Source organism: Varroa jacobsoni, unplaced genomic scaffold, assembly GCF_002532875.2.
Source record: "Varroa jacobsoni isolate VJ856 unplaced genomic scaffold, vjacob_1.0 scaffold_621, whole genome shotgun sequence".
Classification (NCBI taxonomy): Eukaryota; Metazoa; Arthropoda; class Arachnida; order Mesostigmata; family Varroidae; genus Varroa; species Varroa jacobsoni.
Genome location: NW_019213523.1, coordinates 589,100 through 607,449, shown reverse-complemented (window position 1 = coordinate 607,449; position 18,350 = coordinate 589,100). Strand labels below are relative to the sequence as shown.

Genomic DNA, 18,350 nt, shown 5'->3' with positions numbered 1-18,350 from the left:
ATAGTGTACGACCTATTTCTTAACGTCTTCATAAATTGGCTGCTGCAAACATTTTATTAGGTGACAGGTTTCGTAAAAACATAAAATTGGAACCATGCTGCGTCCAATTAATGATCTGTGACGATTAGACACTTACTTAGGTTTGTATATGCGTGTATCTGACGCCCCATCTTCGAGCATCCTGGAATCAGATATATGGAATACCTGCAGACGATTTGGGAGTGACAGCTAGAATTGCGCTCTCCAAATGCGTTGCAATTCTAAACTCCCGGAACGAGCTCTATTTGCTAGCACTGAAGCTCTTCAGGATCGCGTACCATTCCCTACTCTCTTACAGAAGCTTATTGCTCGTGGCGCAATGAAGACCAACGTGAGCAAACTACCGGAGTGAACTATAATGATATTTTCAATGGTCAGACCTAACAACTTCAAGCTAATATTAGGAACTCAATTAATCCACGAGAAACTTAACGGGGCTAAGGTTAACAGAGCAACAGTGCAACCCTGTGGCTGATTAAACGAAGGGTGATGGTTGAAAATACTCTTCATTGTTAGACAAACGTATGACCATAAAAGAGTTCTGTCAATTTTATGAATATAGAAGCTTTTCAATTCAATTAAACTAGATTTTTTTTGCTTTAGACTAAAGATCTTCCTTACTGTCTATTGTCAAGCCTTTTGCTTTTATGTACCTCAGCTACATTGACGACGTACATGTTTCGATTAATATGTGTCCCTTTTGAAAGGTTTATGTACAAACGAAAACAACGAAGACGGTAGATGGTCCAACGTATTAGGTTAACGTACCAAACACTAACCGCATAAATGAAAATGACGCTATCTTCTAGCGATGTGGCATTTTGCGGCACTTTTTCGTATTCAAGATGCACTTGTCTTTTCCGAAATCTGAGATTTCCCATTCGGATAAAGTCATTTAAAATTTTAGCCAACAGATTACTATGAGTTGCGATACAAATCGAATAATTCACAGATATCTGTTTCATCTTGACCGCCGATTGTTTTCGATAACGAAAGACCCCGAAGCGCAAATTTTGAAAACGAATTTCATAGAGAAACTCTAGAGAAAGTGAATGGTGAATCTCAAAGGTGGTAAATGTTAACACTCTCGTTCGCGTGTAGAAAATACAATGCCTGTGTGGCCTAATGGATGCCACACGATCTGAGCGAGAATTAGTTGCAGGGACGTTCAATTCCCTTTGCCATCACATTACAATAGTGAGCTAATTTCGATTTGTGATCTAAGATGAATTCATCACATCGATAGACAACTGAACCGGCGGCATATCATCCACAGAGCTGCAACAGTGTATGGGGTCTGTTTGGTGGCTAGATTTTGTGTACGACAGTTCTATGAGTACTGGCTCATCGATTAATAATTAGAGTGAATGATGAAAAAACCAATAAATAAATTAACTAGCCAACATTAGTTGGCAAAGATAAAGCAGTCCTACAGTACGACAACGCTCGAATTCATGCAGCAAGAATGGCGGTAGCAAAAACGCACCGACTACCATTTCATTCTTCAGTCTTCCGACAACATCTTAATAGTAACTTTATTCAAACTTCAACATATATCGAAATCGCTTTTCGGGCTTCCTTGACAGATAGGTGAATAAATTACAGCAGGCAACCTAATAATAATGATGCATACCTCGATTCAAAATGAAACAACTAAGTTTATAAAAAGTTCAAATAGTTCAGGTTCATTATGTGACGTTTCAAGTTAATGATTAAAAATGTATACATTGAAATGACAATACGAAAGACAATTGCAAAATCATGTTCCAAAGCACAGTTTTAGAACATTCGCTCCGATATAAAGATTTGCCAATGCACCTATGCAGGCTAATACGTAATATTCTTTAGCAAAGTAGAGACCAGGATTAGATATTAACAGATTCGTAGGCGTGGATTATATAGGTGATTTGATTGCTTGAATAATTTGCACGTTTTTGTAATTACTAAGATTTTATTATTACTACAAATTCACTCAATATAATCGCGACTCCGTAAATCCAAATCAACGAAGGCATTGTCTGATTTAAATGTTAATACTTACGCTCTGAAACTACCACCCACAATCTATTTGGCAACCATATTCCAAAGCACATTCAGGGATAGCGTGCTATTCTAAAATGAACACGCTCTTTAAGAATGTTCTTGATTTTTTTCAATATGTTTAGTCCTGTTAAACCTAAAACTTGGACCCATATCTCTACAATTATTAAGAAATATGATTATCTGACGAAGAATAGCATCCGTTTGGGGCAAGTAAACTTCAGCCTTGAACTTCAGTGTGAATGCCCCGTCAGTTCTTTATGGCGCTCTAATTAAACGATTTAGTGCTCATGATAAATGATCGTAGAACTTTAATCACCGATGTTCCAATCTTATGACTTTTTTAGCTTTGAAATGAACGCAAATTAAGGATGGGCATTAGACATTCTGTTCTTAGATAAAGAACAGGGTCTATATGATTAGTGCTTTCCCTCCAATTTGAGTCTTGTAAATATAATAAATGCCCAACATAGAAAATTACGAGACAGATTACCTCATTTTATAAGGAGACCGTTACCAGTATGGCAGAGGTGATCTTATTTGAATGTGTATAATTTTCTTTCTTTGGGAATTTTAAACTAGTTTCTTTTGTAAATTTGTCCACGGCCTTTTTTTTGTTTGTAGAAAGCCCCTATAATACCATGTGGCAAGCCCGAAACTAGAACTGCAAATTTCGTTAAAGGTACATCGAACATATCACATTTCGGATGAATGGATTATTATTGATGCCCGCGCCAATTTGAAATGTGAAGAAGTTGTAAACAACCGTAAAGCATAAAAAGCTCAACATGAAATAGTTTATGGTGAAATCGGAACATTGCGAAAAGAAGGAGCGTCGAGTGCACCACTGATTGGTAATACCGGAGCTAAACATCCCGTCAGAGGTCGCTTTTATTTTTTTGAAAGAGATTAGAGAAGAGCGTGGGTGGCTTCCATAAAATCTACTCAAGCTAGGCTTATCACAGCAAGCAACCTGTTGTTTCATCAAGTCCACCACCATGAATTCTACCAGTAAAAATAGAATAGAAAACAGCCACATCTTCGGTGCTCCAGGTGAAAATACTTCGTGATATTTAAATCCAATGGGAATTCTACTTTTATCATACGCTGACGGCTCGGAGAACGCTAATGATTTTCTATCATTTTTCGCTTCTCTAAAGCACAGTGACGAAAAAACGACGGGCCAAGAATAGGAAATGGAACATTCGATCAGTAAACTGAGTTTATCTATCTGGCAGTGTCAACCAGCTAATTTATTTAACTAGCCTCTTTATTCATGATGGATAGCCGTAAAGGGGAATCTACGAGCATACGAGCCTTTGCCGAATACAAAACGAGTAGTTCTGTTACTGAGAAACCTATGCTGTCGTCTTCCTTTCTACCAAGCAGATTCTGTAGTCGAGAGCGTAATTCATAATTTTCTATATGACATCTACAAGGCTAATTCTCCGTTCACCGGTTAGGTGGTTCAAATGTGAAGCTGAAGCCAATGACCACGAAAAAAATCCCAGCTTATTGTTGAACCAGCCTAACGCTAACGGTACGTTCTTACAGTGTTTGCGCTGAATAAAGCCTTTGGTTGACCACAAAGTTTGGAGTCTATGCAGTTCATTGTTACGCGATTTTCTTAAGCCGATTGATTTTCTCTTATCGAGCCAATGCAACAAAGCTTACGTATATATGCCCACACTTTCGTGGCAAGTCTTAAGCTCTTATATATGTATTTATACATCTATTATACAATAATAGATGGATTATATGTTGTGTCGTAATATAGGACAAATAAGCCAATGGAATAATTACAGTCCTAACTTTCTGCAAGCCTTCCAAGCATGAGTAGAACGAATGGTGATTCCGCTGAAAGCAAAGGGAAAGGGAACTACATAGTGAAGTTAGTAACTGCGAAGACGATTCTTCTATTGCACTTATTTGTCTACCCACCTGATAATCCCTGCCTCCATTGACTATGGTGAAACTGTGCAGTCTGCGGAGAAAGTACGACCGCTGCTACTGTTATTGCCGTTGGCTAAACTTTTAAAGTGCATTCAGCTAGTTAACCTGGCGAGCCACTGTAGCGTGCAGTTTCCTCTTTCGGTAGATTAGTCTGTTACCCGGTTTTTTCTTGGACGTTTGTCACTTCGCAACACTTTTCAGCGTCGTCGTAGTCATTACGTTGCAGTTCTATGATAGCTAAATGCGTCTCTTCTAGGCCTACAATGTTCTTATGTTTCAACCGCAGGCCTATCTGTTCATGGTCTGAAGCCCTTGCCTGATCTGGTGACCCACACAAATGACTGTACACTTATGTTCGTCCTTTTTGGTCGCGTCTAACTTGAACAATAACAGCAACGACAGAAAAAAGAACTCCTGTTATTGCTACCGCATGCAAATGAGTGCAGGTATTTCTGCGTTTAGGCACCTTCTAACCGCGCGACATAGCGTATCCATTTTTGCTTCCGCTCCTGCTATAGCTACTCGTCGGGGATACCGCTGAAACTACTGTTTCCGTTGATATTAATGCTGTTATGGCTTACTACTGCTTTCGCCGCTGTTTTCGATAGACTCGTCACTTTCGTCTTCATCGCTGCTACTGCTGCTGTTGTTGGTTCTTCGTCCCGTTATTGTTTTTGTTGTACAATAGATAATAATGGTGGTGCCAGCTTAACAGGTGGCCAGGAAACATCGTTGAGGAGGACGTGTTGTTTTCCGTCGCCACCGGAAGCCACTGGAAGCCACCGGCGGGAAGCCGCGAGGCTGAGCGCGCGCTATTACGCTCACACCTCGCATCATATCCGGCGGTCTTCATCGTAGTAACAGCAATCTAAGTCTGAGTTGCAACCGCTGCTGCCACCGTCGTCGCTGCAGTCGCTTTTGTTGAACTGAAGTAACCTTCTCATAATTCCGCAGTCGACAACTCGACAGGTACGGAAACGTCTACCTACGAATGCTTACAAATACAACTACTGTTCCACTATTCCACTTCGTGTTATTATTTCCATTTTGACAACTTCGGTAAGTTAGGGTACTTCTACGACTGGTCCACTACGACTGCTGTCCTAACTACAAGAAATTCTACAGTTCCTGTTGCAACTACTTTTGTTAATGTAAACCGCAAGACAAACAACGGACGGACGGTCGTCAAGTTAGCGAGTCGGCGGGCCGGCGTTCCCGTTCGGCAAGCGACCATCATCCATTGGCACTATGACCACAATTACTATTACAGCTTCCACTGCTGCGGTAACGGTAACAGCCTCTCATCTGCTACCGAAAGGGATGTTGCAACAATACATCCTGTGGACACGCTACTGGACCTGGCTGGCCTCCTGCTGCTGCTAAGTTGACCGTGCTAAATATGTGGAAGAGGCGTCTGAATGTCGGTGGCTGGGTAGTTCAGATAGAGACAGAGGTGGTTCTGGGTTAGTTTGCACCCACACCGGCCCTTCGAAAACTATCGGAGCAGAGCGCAGGCCAAATATAGCAAACGGCCGACGTTCGTTTGCTGTCGTTCAAATTTAGCGGTGCTCTGCACTGGGGACAGGACAAAAGTGTCAATGGCTGTGCTAGTCAATGGGGATACAGTCAATGCGAGTGTTGTGGGAAACGCGGGCCACGGGAAAGGGCTGGCCTGCGGTGGTGGCGGCGGCGGCGGCGACAGCAGCAGCAGCGCCTGGGAAGGCCGCGGAAAAAGCCTACCACGAGTGGAGAGGGAGTTGAGGAAGAATCTACGCGAAGAAGCGATCCCCCGCCCCAACCCCAGAAATGATCGTAGCGGCATACCTTCCAAAGTCCCCGCGATTGTGCTGCCGCCGTCCGACGACCCAGTCTGCTTGCCAGCTGTCCCGCCTGCACTATGTTTCACCTTGGTTCTCTAGCTTTGGAATTGAAACAGGGTCTTGCTGTGAACAGAATAGAGAGAAAACTTTTTCGTTGCTGCGACGGCAAATATGAACCCCACTTCGAGTCTGCCCACAGAATGCCGGCAAATGGGGAAAATGAGATTATAGCTACTCTTTGTTAACCTGCCTGCTGATCCGCTGAGAATAACTAGGTCTATTGGGAAGTGAGACGGAGAAAACTGGCAACTTGTGTCTTGTACTTCCACAATTTTCAACTATATAAATAATGCCGAACTGCGCTATTTCCAATTTAGCGATGTGTTGATTTATTTGCAAAGATCAGAAAACCTATATTCAGATGTCTATCGTATTCAGATGTATATCGTATTAATTTTGTCCACAGCGTATTGACAACGATAGCCCCTAGCGCAGCTGTTCGTTAGATACGACGTTGACATTCGAAAACGATACGCTTCTTCTGTTGCTTACGTTAAGCTGTTATATCGACTGGCTGGTATAGAAATTTGTGAAATGAAAAGAATCAATATAATTAGCTCCTTTTTTCTATGATTACATCAATTTATCTATATTCTCATTGTTCATTCTGCTCCCTGTTGGTGTCTAACTCGTATCAGCTGATTAATATCATTCGTTTTATATATTAAACTTCGCTTGTTGTGAACTGCACGGAAGCCTCATCGTGAACATAAGCACCCACCGACAGGACGTTGGATGGCCGAAGTGGAACCAGACTGTCAATCAGATGTCCTGCAGTAACATCGATTGCTTTATATATCACGATATCTTCTTGGGTAGTTTTATTCGAATTTCGTAGATTATTCACGAACTCCTGATGATTTACTCGAGTATATTTTGATGATGCAAAATTAATGCAATGAGCGGTAAATATGTTGCTCCTTTTAAAACCATCAAATTGGAATAACGGCTAAATCTCTCCTAAACGATTCTCCATAATAAAAAAGGATGCATTTTTTAGTACCGTTGAGGGCTTATCTTCGATTGGCTCTAATGGCTTACAAAGATAAAATGCGACATTCGCATTTATCAAAACTATTCTAGAGAACATAAACAAGCTATGATAGATAGAAAAAAAGACGCATGAAAAATTCACTTACAATAACAGCAAAGGGAAAGAGCTGTTGGTCGGGCATTTGGGCCTTAAACTGGCAAGGGCTTTGCAGGCGCACCTGGGTCAGCGTGGAGATGTTCACTGAGATGCCAGGCAGGGGATCGAGTATATTGTGGTACGCGTCCAAGTGTTTCGAATAAACCGCCACATACAACCGGAACCATTCGTAGTCGTCCGAAAGAACGAATAAGAAGCCGTCCTAAAGCCAAATCAAATGCGTATCACATAAGCCTCCTAACCAGAAAGAGGTCTACCCATAATACACAGGTTTCGTCACCCATAATGCTAAATTGAGAGAAAGCTTAATGTTTGTACGTTTCTCTAGGTGGCTAAGAAATGTTCTAATCATGCATATTTGAGTTGAGATAAATATTGTTATGAAATAAAATTTCTTAAACCTTAAGTGGCAGCTCCTTTCGGTACGTATGAGAGGACGGCAGATCTGTGAGGGAATCTCTGGATTCGGTAAATTCGTACTCCATCTCCTCCGTGCATTCTTCAATGAAGCTTAGCTGAGATGCGTCGAATGCAAGGTCGCCTCCACTGGACACTCGCTTGCAGATAGGTTCGTCCTCCGCACCAGTTAACAACATCATTGTCGTGGTTGTAGCCAGCCCGGTGTCGTCAACCTCCGCAACTAGCGAAGACTCTCCTGTAGGAGGCAGAAACAGCAAAGAATACGACTTCAAGTAATTGGGTAAATTGCGCGCCTGGTTTGTATAACATAACGAACAAGTCTCTACCTGGTGCGCCAGTGAGCGTGCAAATGGTTCTTTTTACCAGCAAGCATTCATACTGTCACCGGTAGCGGCAGAACTTCAATGTACTATTGAGTCCGAAGGTGCTCTTACATTGTCACTTTAAAACAATGTGCAATCAGCGTTACTAAATAAGTAACTGAAAGATAAAGAGCACGGTTCGATAGAACTTTTCCGATGATAAATAAAAATACGAACTTAGCGGTCTGGTGGCGCCTTTAGGCATCATGAGGCAGAAGCGACAGTACCTCTACAAATATCGTGACCAAACAAAGGCTGTAGTATACCGGCTCGAAAAAATTATGTAAAATCACAACCTGAAAAAATTTGATTTAATCAAGTTTCGACATTTCGTTAGAATCAAATGATGAACTGGCAGATCTCGTCGTCCCTGAGGTTTAAAACGATTTACTTATTTTCATTTCCTAACTATCGGTTTCCGTCGAAAGTGGCGGCATCTTGTGGTTCTTTTAGAAACGAATGCTGTTCGCCAAACTGGAAGCTCTTGTTGTTTTGAAGATAAAGATCTAGCAATTAAAGGTAAATCAATGTTAATTTTAATGAAGAATTACTTAGCTATTCCAAGTCCACTTAGCTGACTCTCATCGACTTAACGGAGGTCATTCATGGTATAATCTCGACGCCAGCGTTGTCGACAATTTCGAATAGGGAACGTATTTTCAATCAATTTGTTTGCATTTCCATTTCAATGACTCTCCCATGTCAAAGAGTTTGCAGATGACACAACCCTTCCACTCGAAGCTAACAGGGACAGAAGAACAATTACCGGAATTAATACTGAGCGTAAGTGAAACCCAACTGGCCGTTACCCAGTCCTCTCAGTGTATCGAAGACGGCAAAATCGTCCTGGATAATTCATCCTCAGTCTTCTGATGGTTAGCAGGTGTTTAGTGTCTGCCACTGCAGGAAAAAATATAGCGAACGGACAGTTAGACAAAGGCGGCAATTGCATGTTTGTTCTTGTCAGCGTTTATTTATCGTCATCTTTTGTTGGATCTTCTTTCGTAGAGAAGCGTTAGGTCGTTCAAAAGTCGCTGCAGATTAAGCTATGGAAACTTTTGTTGATGAGGTTGAAAGTGTTAAAGCCACAACTCACTTTATGGCGTTGATTGCAGTGATAGCCAACGTCTTGAAATGTTTGTTTATGATGGGTATTATAATTGATTGGGTCTGGGTCACTAAAGCTGATACTCTATTTTACGATAATTATCCAATAAGGGCAAAATAAAAAAATAACATTTTATTGTTACCAGTCTGCTGAGTTTCAAAGCGAGTTTTGAAGACGGGTGCTTCCTCATGAGTTACGACAAATACAGCCTGTATTCCAAATAAATAAAAATTGTGACTCTATCGACGAGCCATAAGAAAACGCTGTATTCTATAGCAACATGTCATATAATAACATAAGATAAGTTATATTTGTAAAACAAATTATATATCGAGGAAGATTATTTAATTAGCGAATCGAATATTTTATAAACGTAAATATAAAAAAGTTACGAGTAATATAACACGCAGTACTTCAAACGAAGAAACAAATACAGATCAAGGATACATCGATAATAAGTATCCTTATATAATTCAAAGAAGATTTGAGTCAGACTAATTATGTTACCTAATTAAGTTGCTAGGTATGGATAGATTAGGAACGAGAACGTTTATGTAGTCGATAGGGTATCACGTTAAAGATAGATATACTTTTCCAAAAACATTAGGATCGAATAAAGTTTACCAATTTATCATTGCTCGTAACTCGGCCACATTTAGCAAATTCAGGTAATAGTTAAGGAATGGCTAATGATAAAAAAAGAATATCTCTCATGTATAAAATGAGTCCAATTTACAGATTTTTCACGGTTTCACATAAGAATGTTTATCGAACCATGTTAGTAAATGAGGCCTGATATGGCTTTCGACGATCGTTATGCTTACGCCAAGCGTGAATTCGACTTTATTTTAAAAATCAGTTAGATATCATCTATGCACCATTTGCAAATCAATTCTGAAATTAAATATGAGATAGAATTAAATTTCAACGATATGGCTGATGTGACATCTATGTGTTGCACATACAAAAGAAACCAAAGACAAACTTCCTATTTTTCGAGATGTATTTGCCTCTAGCTAGCTAGCTTTCGCTGCAAAAACAAGCGACGAATTCTGCTTGATTAGATGGATCTGTTTCAAGGCATCTGACCTGAGTAGCCTGAGAACTTGAAGTTGCAGGTCTTTTTGTGAAATCAATGTAACTTCATGACGTGTACAGTTGTTCAAAAAAAAAAAGACAACTGATACATTGTCGTCGCGCAATTCCTATCAGACTCTTACTGCTTTGAAGTTCAACGCAGATTTCTTATCTACCTTAAAATCTAGTTTCTCCTACAATTACCGCATAACAGCTTCGCTCCAACAACTTTGAAAGGGGCAAATACGCATGTTGCAATGAAGTTTTATCAAGAGACAAAGTTCTCAGATTTTTGTGAACAGTATCAGGCTGGCCGCTACACTGGATGACTAATTATGATTGGATCTGTATGTAAGACAACAGGAAAACGTTGCTAGACTAGTTTAGTCCTAATGTCTAAGGCCGAAGTTCTTCCTAAATAACACAGATCTCTCATTACACTAGTTAGAGTTACTCGGCGTGTCAATCGCAGCTCATATTTAAATATTACTTAGGCACTGGGTTAAAAATGGTTCAATACAGAACTGGGTGTATGAAAACCTAAATAACAAAAAAAACTCTTCGAAGCAATCGGATACGGGAAATTCAGATTCAAATTGTTGGGATTACATTTGTCCTACAGAGAACCTAATTGATTCGTTCTTCAGATCCAACTGGATAAGGGAGAAAGCTACCTATCTAATTCATCTCGATTAAATCGTACATATTATTATAGTATATCGTATAGAACTTTTTAGCCTCTGTGAAAAACGTAAACACTAAAAGCATTGCATCTGACAGCCTTGGTAACAAGTAATTTAGAAGGACTCTTCTACATACGGAAGCACAAAAAGGACTTTAGGCCAACCAGAGAGCTTAGTCATACACGGTTCATCTATTTATATCTGTAACAATAATAAAGTGTCCCATTTGGCCTAAAATGGCAGTAATGACTTGGTGTTCTTTTGCATAAACAATTTCCTTGCGGTTCTTTCGTCTACGTGTGCCTTATCTTTCAAAAGTCTAGAATAGTAGGAATATTTGCATTGTTTTGAAGAATCATCACTAATGGGCATCCATGATGACGTTCTGGCTGTTCGGTCCGTGATCCGTTCGTATATAACAAATTAATATCAATTTTTCAAGAAATGCAAGACCAATTTTTACAAAATCGGCCAAATTTGAAAGTTAAACTAGTGAATTTATAAATGCTTATCAAGTTAATATCAATTAAACACATGTTTGTTGCTTCCATGCAGCAGATCCAGATCTGGTAGCACCGTTCGATTCTACGTGTTCAATTCTCCATGAGAGAGACTTGGGCTAGTATTATCTGATTTTTAGGAAATCACACGAAATCACTACGAGAAATGGCATCAGTAGACATTTAGAATGGATCAGTTAGCTGGTTTGAATGTCTTCGTCGCTGATCAGTTACGTAGAATCGGCGTACGTATATCGTAATCAGCTGTAAATGACAAACGTGTCTTCGCATCAACTCAAGCTTCTGTCTTATAGAAGATACAAAAATAAGCTATTACCTTGTACTTTACCTTAAAATTCAAGCGATTTCGCAAATATTGATTCCAGATTAATTTTCTCGATAGGACAGACGCTACACCGATTTGCCAGAACATGGTTGTGCAGATTCCCACCAACGTCTATATGTGATAAGTGAATGCGTGCTGCAAATCCCGACTTGGTCTATCTAATAATTTGTCTCGTGAGGAGAAAATCCCCATAAAATTGCGAGTGTAATAACGAGATACTAGCTACTCGTTCTATGGATACGTTCCGTTACGTACCACCATTAAGTTGTCTATGCAACAAAGTGTCTCTCTTTTATCTTATTTACTTAGAAGAACTGAGAAACGTAAAGCGTGTGCTTGTCAGATATAGAAGACACTGAAAATATTGAACTCCAAGTTTCATGGCCCACTAATTTCGCGGGGCCGGTTCCTGTCAGAAAAAAATTGTTGTATCGTATTATTTGTTTTCGCGACCATGCCGCATTCTGTGTTCATAAAAACATTAGTGAAGCTTTCGTTGGCAAATCTTTTATACCTGTAGGGTAACTGGCGTTCAATGAAAAGTATTTGTATCCAAAATGATAATTTCTAACAATAGCCTTATACTTACTTGAATTGTTAAGAAGTTGAATTAGCTATTTTAGAGCCATTTAAAGAATAAAGAAATTCATTTAAAATGGGGGGCTTATAACTCTAAAGTCTTCCTGGTTTGACGATCTTATCGTAGTAGGAACAGTTTAGGTAATAAAGAAACGCAATGAAAAATGTTCGGTACCGATTGAATTCTGACCAGACTATTAGCGACTCCTTTAATGGTTATAGAGGCTGTGATAAATATCGGGCTATCACCAACTGTATGCAGACTTGTCAATGGGATCCAAATAGTCTCCAATAAGTCTCGAATACGGCTTAACAGCGAGGCCGCTATTGTCCAAGGCTGCAAACAAAAAGAACACCACTATGACTACGTTTTCCTTTAAAATTGAGAAACTTCAAGGAGTCACTATTACTATGGTTCTGGAAACGGCTGAGGAAAGAAATGGCGAGCTTTGCATTCTGCTCATTTTAGAGGACTAGTAAAACGTAACCTATTACTGAAGTTCTTGCATTGTTCAAAGGATAAAGTGTGTCACTTTCTAACGCTTCTAACATATTCCACAAAATTATTTTAAAAAAATTGTGCGATATACCATCATTTCTTATAATCTTTCATTTTCTTATAATATTACATTTTGTATAACCCTTATTTCTGGTAATAGCGTATGCGAACGGATAGCTAACGGTCAGTTTATACCATTATGGGTCTAGGTGTAACAAAAAATATTATGCACTGGTAATACGTCCATCATTTCCACGCCTGGCGTCACTTTGCGTATGTTTGCTATTGCACTTCACTCGTTCCCCATACCATCATACATACATATTACCAAAAAAATATTTTCTGAATATACAAAGCACCAAAAATATGGTATTTTGGAAAACGGTAATTCTTGTTCGATTGTTAACCATAGTTTATCGCTCGTAACGACGACTGATGTTTTTTTTTGAAATTTTATGCTGTTTGCTTAAATCTTATCATTTTTATTAAAATTAACAGAAATCAAGGAAGCATTCTTTTGACATCCTCTTTCTCATATAGATAAGAGGTAGAAATAGTTCTGAATAAAACTACCATGTAATAGAACTTTTAATCTCGGCTAAATTTTATACGTCTGCTGATTTACGTTAGGATAGTTATTTATTTTCAACCGGTGCGTATTGGCTGGTGGGTGTAGTATGAAGTACCAGTAAACGGTATACAAACAAAACGATACCGTTATCATGTAATCGAAATATGTTTTGTCTACATGTTCTGTGTATGTCTATTTTATATTAGTTAAAGGCTTTTAGATATTAGTTTTCAAGACTTGTAACTTGGAAGTGGAATAATCGGTGCTCTCATTTAGTCGATACCGATGATAGGTTACGAGTCCTAAACGTCCATCGGAGCTTTCCGTTAGCGTAATTATTTACCTGGTCAACTGCCTTCTTTATCTTCGGCCCTTTTTACTACAGACAGTGAAATTTCTCCTCACTTATCCAACTCTGACAAAAAAGTTTAAGCACTGTTAAAAACATCTGTTGTTGGCTCGTCGTCGGCTTTGTTACTCGAATGTAGAAGCAATGCAAAACGCCGGCGCAAAAGAAGCTGCAATAGAGACCGGCCAACAGAACACGAATAGGGTTAAAGTGCAGGCCATGTTTTTGTTTATTTTGCAGGAACCTTTTTATCTGAGTTCTTAGAAGGTATGCCTCTCATTGTTGTTAGTCGCTTGCACTTCCTGTCTGGCTTTGCTGTTCTACGGATCGTTTTTGCTTGAAACTAGAACGAAATAAAGAACAGGCGGGAGAGACACGCACTACGTCATGTTTGCCTAATACCCACGTTGCGTGCACTCCTTCCCGCTGGATCACTAGGCAGTAACAAGGAACAGTCTCCTTGAGTGTCACGTGCGTACGAGCACCGCCGCCTGAATCGTAACTTTCTTTCCATAAAAGAATCGAGGTAGACTACCTATTCGTCTAATCAGAGAAAAAGAAGAAAAAATCTATTCGATACGTTGATGATAACGGTCATGCACAAACGGCAGATGACACACCTTCAGCGGCTGACCATCTCTGCTGTACCATTAAACTGTCGCAATTAGGGATCTGGCGAAAACATGTAAATTACACATATAAGAGTATATGTTGTAAGTGTGAAGTGAAAATTTTCTTACAGGTACTTCAGTGGCAAACATTGGTGGCCGTGGCCGAAGATTCGTCCGTGCATACATAAGCTTCTCTGAATCAATCCAGTACCTTTATTAAGGTTGAAAGAAAACTTTACATACATTATTACTATCGTGTGTTCGTAGAAAGTAACCACTGTCCTTCCGAACTAAAAACAAATGAAGTAAGTGACCCATACACTATAATAGCTTTATTAACACACGTAATAGAGTGTATCTATTACATAATTTACATACTGAAAATAGGAAGTAAAATTACACGTTTTATCTTATTAATCATAATATAATAGGAAAATAATCCTTATTTGCCTGACATATTGTTAATATACATATAATAATATTCGAGAGACTGTTGTCATTCTACAAATCGCCTTATGTATATATATATATATATATATATTTCAAAATGAATACAGTATATCCTAGTGCTTTGTTGTAGAAAGTTCGAGATGGTACGCTGTTTAATTCTGCATGCAATGTAGAAACTCTTGTGAACAATTTAGTACGAATAATACTTATTTATGAGGAATACCGACGGCCCTATGGGGCGTTTCGAACCTAAAGCCGTAAAACTTGGTCGCAGGCAAGTTAAATGACGGTTGGGCCTTAAAGTCGCCATAGGAAGCAGCGTCTGCAATGGCGGACGGCGCTTGAAATCCGCGAAGCAGTGCCATAGTCGCTGATGCTAGAACGAACTGCGATGAAACAGTACATGGCACGAGTCCCCTGTGGGCTAGTCTCGACGATTACATAAACAAATGGCACCTTGTTCCTGCATTTGCGCGAGAACGCACAAAATAGAGTGTGTCAGTTACTGATCTTTAAAATATGTCTCGAGCTCGAGATGGAAAACCCAAAATGACCAGTGATGCGCCTGAGTCGTTGGGTCTTTCTCTGATAATGTATATTAACGTTTAGTATACCGATCAAGGTGCACGACGGCTAAGCCATATTATAGTGGTGTTAATGGTGATGGTGAACATTAGCACTAGTATGATAGCAGTTGACATTGTTGAAATCACGTAATCGATCATTGAGTCGTTTTTTTCAGATGGTTGATGATTTGTAATCTATTAAATATATATTTATACACAAATAAGACACTCCGCTTGAGACTAGAATTCTTATCTTTCAAATAAACGCACAGTAGTTTCACCAACTATTATATCAACAATAATTTCTCAAAAGCTGCTAAATAATGATCGAGCTAAGATTAAAAACTGCCATTTTTAACAAAGAAAATATTATTATGTACTGCAATAAATAATGTGGTATTACTCTGAAGTAGTTTTCAATACCACTGCAGTAATATTGTGTTCCTCAATATTTCAACAAAAAAATCCTCTCAAAATCCAGCTTTTTTAAAGGCGTGGAGAACACAAACACACACATATATATATGTATATTAGGCACTATAATTTAATATCATCGAAGACAAAAGCTGTCTCTACATCACGTTACCTCTTGAACAGAAAATTGCTGATAAAGCGTTTTCGTTTCCTATTGCAGACACAATGCGGCATCGAATCCCTTTTCGCATGACAGCGGCATGAAGGCCAGACGTAACTGTTCCTGAACATCAAGAACTTAAGCTGCGATAGGGAAAATGCCATGACTACATTAGGTTCCTCACAATCGAATAACGGTCAACTGCACCATACGAGGACAGCCGCCGCGGCGGTAGAACCTCATCCCGATTGGACTCGGAACTGCGAAAGCACGAAAAACCCCCACGTGTAATCTATTTAAAATTGGCTGACCGGTTTTCGTGTGATATTCTTAGAAATTGATCCTGAGGTCATTTGCAATATAGAATCTATGGAGAAGAAGATTCAGTTAATAAAGTTATATAGAATAATGTGACGATCGCTTACCGTAGATGCAGTTGTATTAGCCATATGACGGAACCTTAACATTTTGCAGAAAAATTATTGTCTGACATCGTTTCTCTCAGGATAGTTAGAACGGCCTGAACCAGAACTTTTTTGTGGACGGATAAAAAGATTTGACTTTTGCAAACTGCTCAGAGATGTGTTAAACACAGTTATCTCTTATTACCGTAAACACGACGAGAAACGCATCGGGAAGATTAGTCTTGGTCGTCAAGTTTTTTGAAAGCGTGTGTGTGATGTCAAAAGCAGTGCATTGAGGTGGACGCATCAATTAACTGGAGTGGGGTAGATGCCTATCCACTTAGGCCATATGCTTGTTCATTTATATCACAATCATGAAGTACGCTGAATGTTGGTGTTGTTATATTTCAAAAATGTTTACGATTAACAGAATTTACGTAACAGTTTCCGCGCTTACATTCAATTATTTCTAGTATTCATTCGTTCATCTCACAGTAAGGTAAGTAAGTATTCAGCTCGCTGAGAAGCGTATGTGCAGGTTCTATTGTATTAGATAGTTAGCTTGCCAACAGAATGGCAGTTAGAAAGAACCTAAAAGAAATTCACGAAGCCACTACCTAGAGTTGTTTATAGAATTTTTAAGGATTTACACAAAGAACTAAATACGTTTTGTATTGCTCAAACTTAAGTTAGTTCGCTATTGCTGCCCCAGGTTCCTGAAGCTCTTTATTCGCGAAAAGTAACGCTCTATGATATCAGAAGTGCATCACCGTCTCAGATCCAATTCACCATTAGCGTCTCCTTTTAGAAACGGTCTCACTAATTGCTAAATAGAGGCCATGTTTACTCGCAATGTTATTGTTACAATACAGTATTTTAAAGTAAAGTACTAACTTCAGGTCTAGAACAATTTAGAAATACCTTACCTACTCTATAGTTGAAGCTGGTCGTCGTCACTCGCCAGTACGCGTACTGTCATCACGCCATAATTATACCTATATGCTTCGCAGGCGTTAGCAACTGATCCAGACGAAGGATTCGAAAGACTGATTTGGTTCTCCTCCTACATTTGAAAACGGTGTTTATTATTTGTTCCACTGACATGCATTTATTTTACTGATTGCCGATTCGAACAATAGCCGTTTCCTTTGCAGGTGGTTCTCCGAGTCCGTTAATGAAACACAGTGCCTACCAAATTGTTCCACCTTTGGGCCTAACAACATAGAGCAACTAAATCTAAAAAAAAATGCTAAAACCCAGGTTGCGTATGCCCAAATTGATTGTTATTTCAACTTATTTCAATAATATAACATGGTACGCAATCATAATAAGAACTAGATTGGCTCGTAAATCCCGCGAATGTATCGCCGTGATCCGATAATGCCATTTCCAGATTGGTGTAACTTATAGGCCAATTCTACATCGACAATTGTCTCATTGTAGATATCCTCCTTCACTCATTCCGTTGAAATGCTCCAATGATCCCATTACCTGGCTGCAGTTGTCGTCCCGTTAGAATGTTCCTATATTAAGAACAATAGATTTGCTACATTCAACCTAACAAGAACTATATATAGTTCGGTTACAGACTTATACTTTTACAGTTATGCGACTACAATTCTCTGGTAGAGACCCTATGTCTATAATTTCGTCGAATTTAAACGATGAACTCTGATGATTCTGGCAATGTGTTCGTCATTCTATTGTGTCAGTAATCCTGTAATCATCATATCACCTACTTCCAGGGATTTGTTCCATCTGATCTAACCTATAGCTCGTTCAACCTGTTTTAAAATTTCCCGCTGCTCATCTGATACTTTTGCGGTCTAATATTGCAATGAACCCTTTGTTAAACCCACATAGCTCTAATCTTAACTTCGAAATGATATACATAAACCGAAATAGTTACTTGTGCACCTAAATTAACCTCCGGAACCAATACGTTATCTTAAGCTCAAGTTCTTATCATCACTTTATTGAGTCCATGTCGTTCTTTATGGCGACAGTCCGCTTTTCAACCTTTCCATCAATTAGATTCCTTTGTGCACAATATTTGCCGCAAAAATACATAATCTAAGACGCGGCATTATTTTTTCGAAAATTTAGTAAGAAAAAATCTTCCATAAAAAGTCAAACTCATACAAAATTACACGCATATATCCGTAAAATTAGCCTGTAGGAAATCTAAT

The 18,350-nt window shown here is 39.1% G+C and overlaps 1 protein-coding gene and 1 long non-coding RNA gene across 2 annotated transcripts in view; one reads left to right on the top strand and one right to left on the bottom strand.

Moving 5' to 3' along the window:
* Positions 1 to 5,596, bottom strand: part of LOC111261992 (uncharacterized) — a 32,752-nt gene extending 27,156 nt beyond the window's left edge. Inside the window, exon 1 of the mRNA XM_086968915.1 lies at positions 4,021 to 5,596. The gene's annotated coding sequence lies outside the window, so the exon portion shown is untranslated. The remainder of the gene's footprint in view (positions 1 to 4,020) is intronic.
* LOC111261994 (uncharacterized) overlaps positions 1 to 16,172 on the top strand; it is a 29,138-nt gene extending 12,966 nt beyond the window's left edge. Inside the window, exons 2-3 of the long non-coding RNA XR_015311769.1 lie at positions 14,299 to 14,472; positions 15,818 to 16,172. This is a non-coding gene — a long non-coding RNA (uncharacterized LOC111261994). The remainder of the gene's footprint in view (positions 1 to 14,298; positions 14,473 to 15,817) is intronic.
* Positions 16,173 to 18,350: the final 2,178 nt, after the last annotated feature.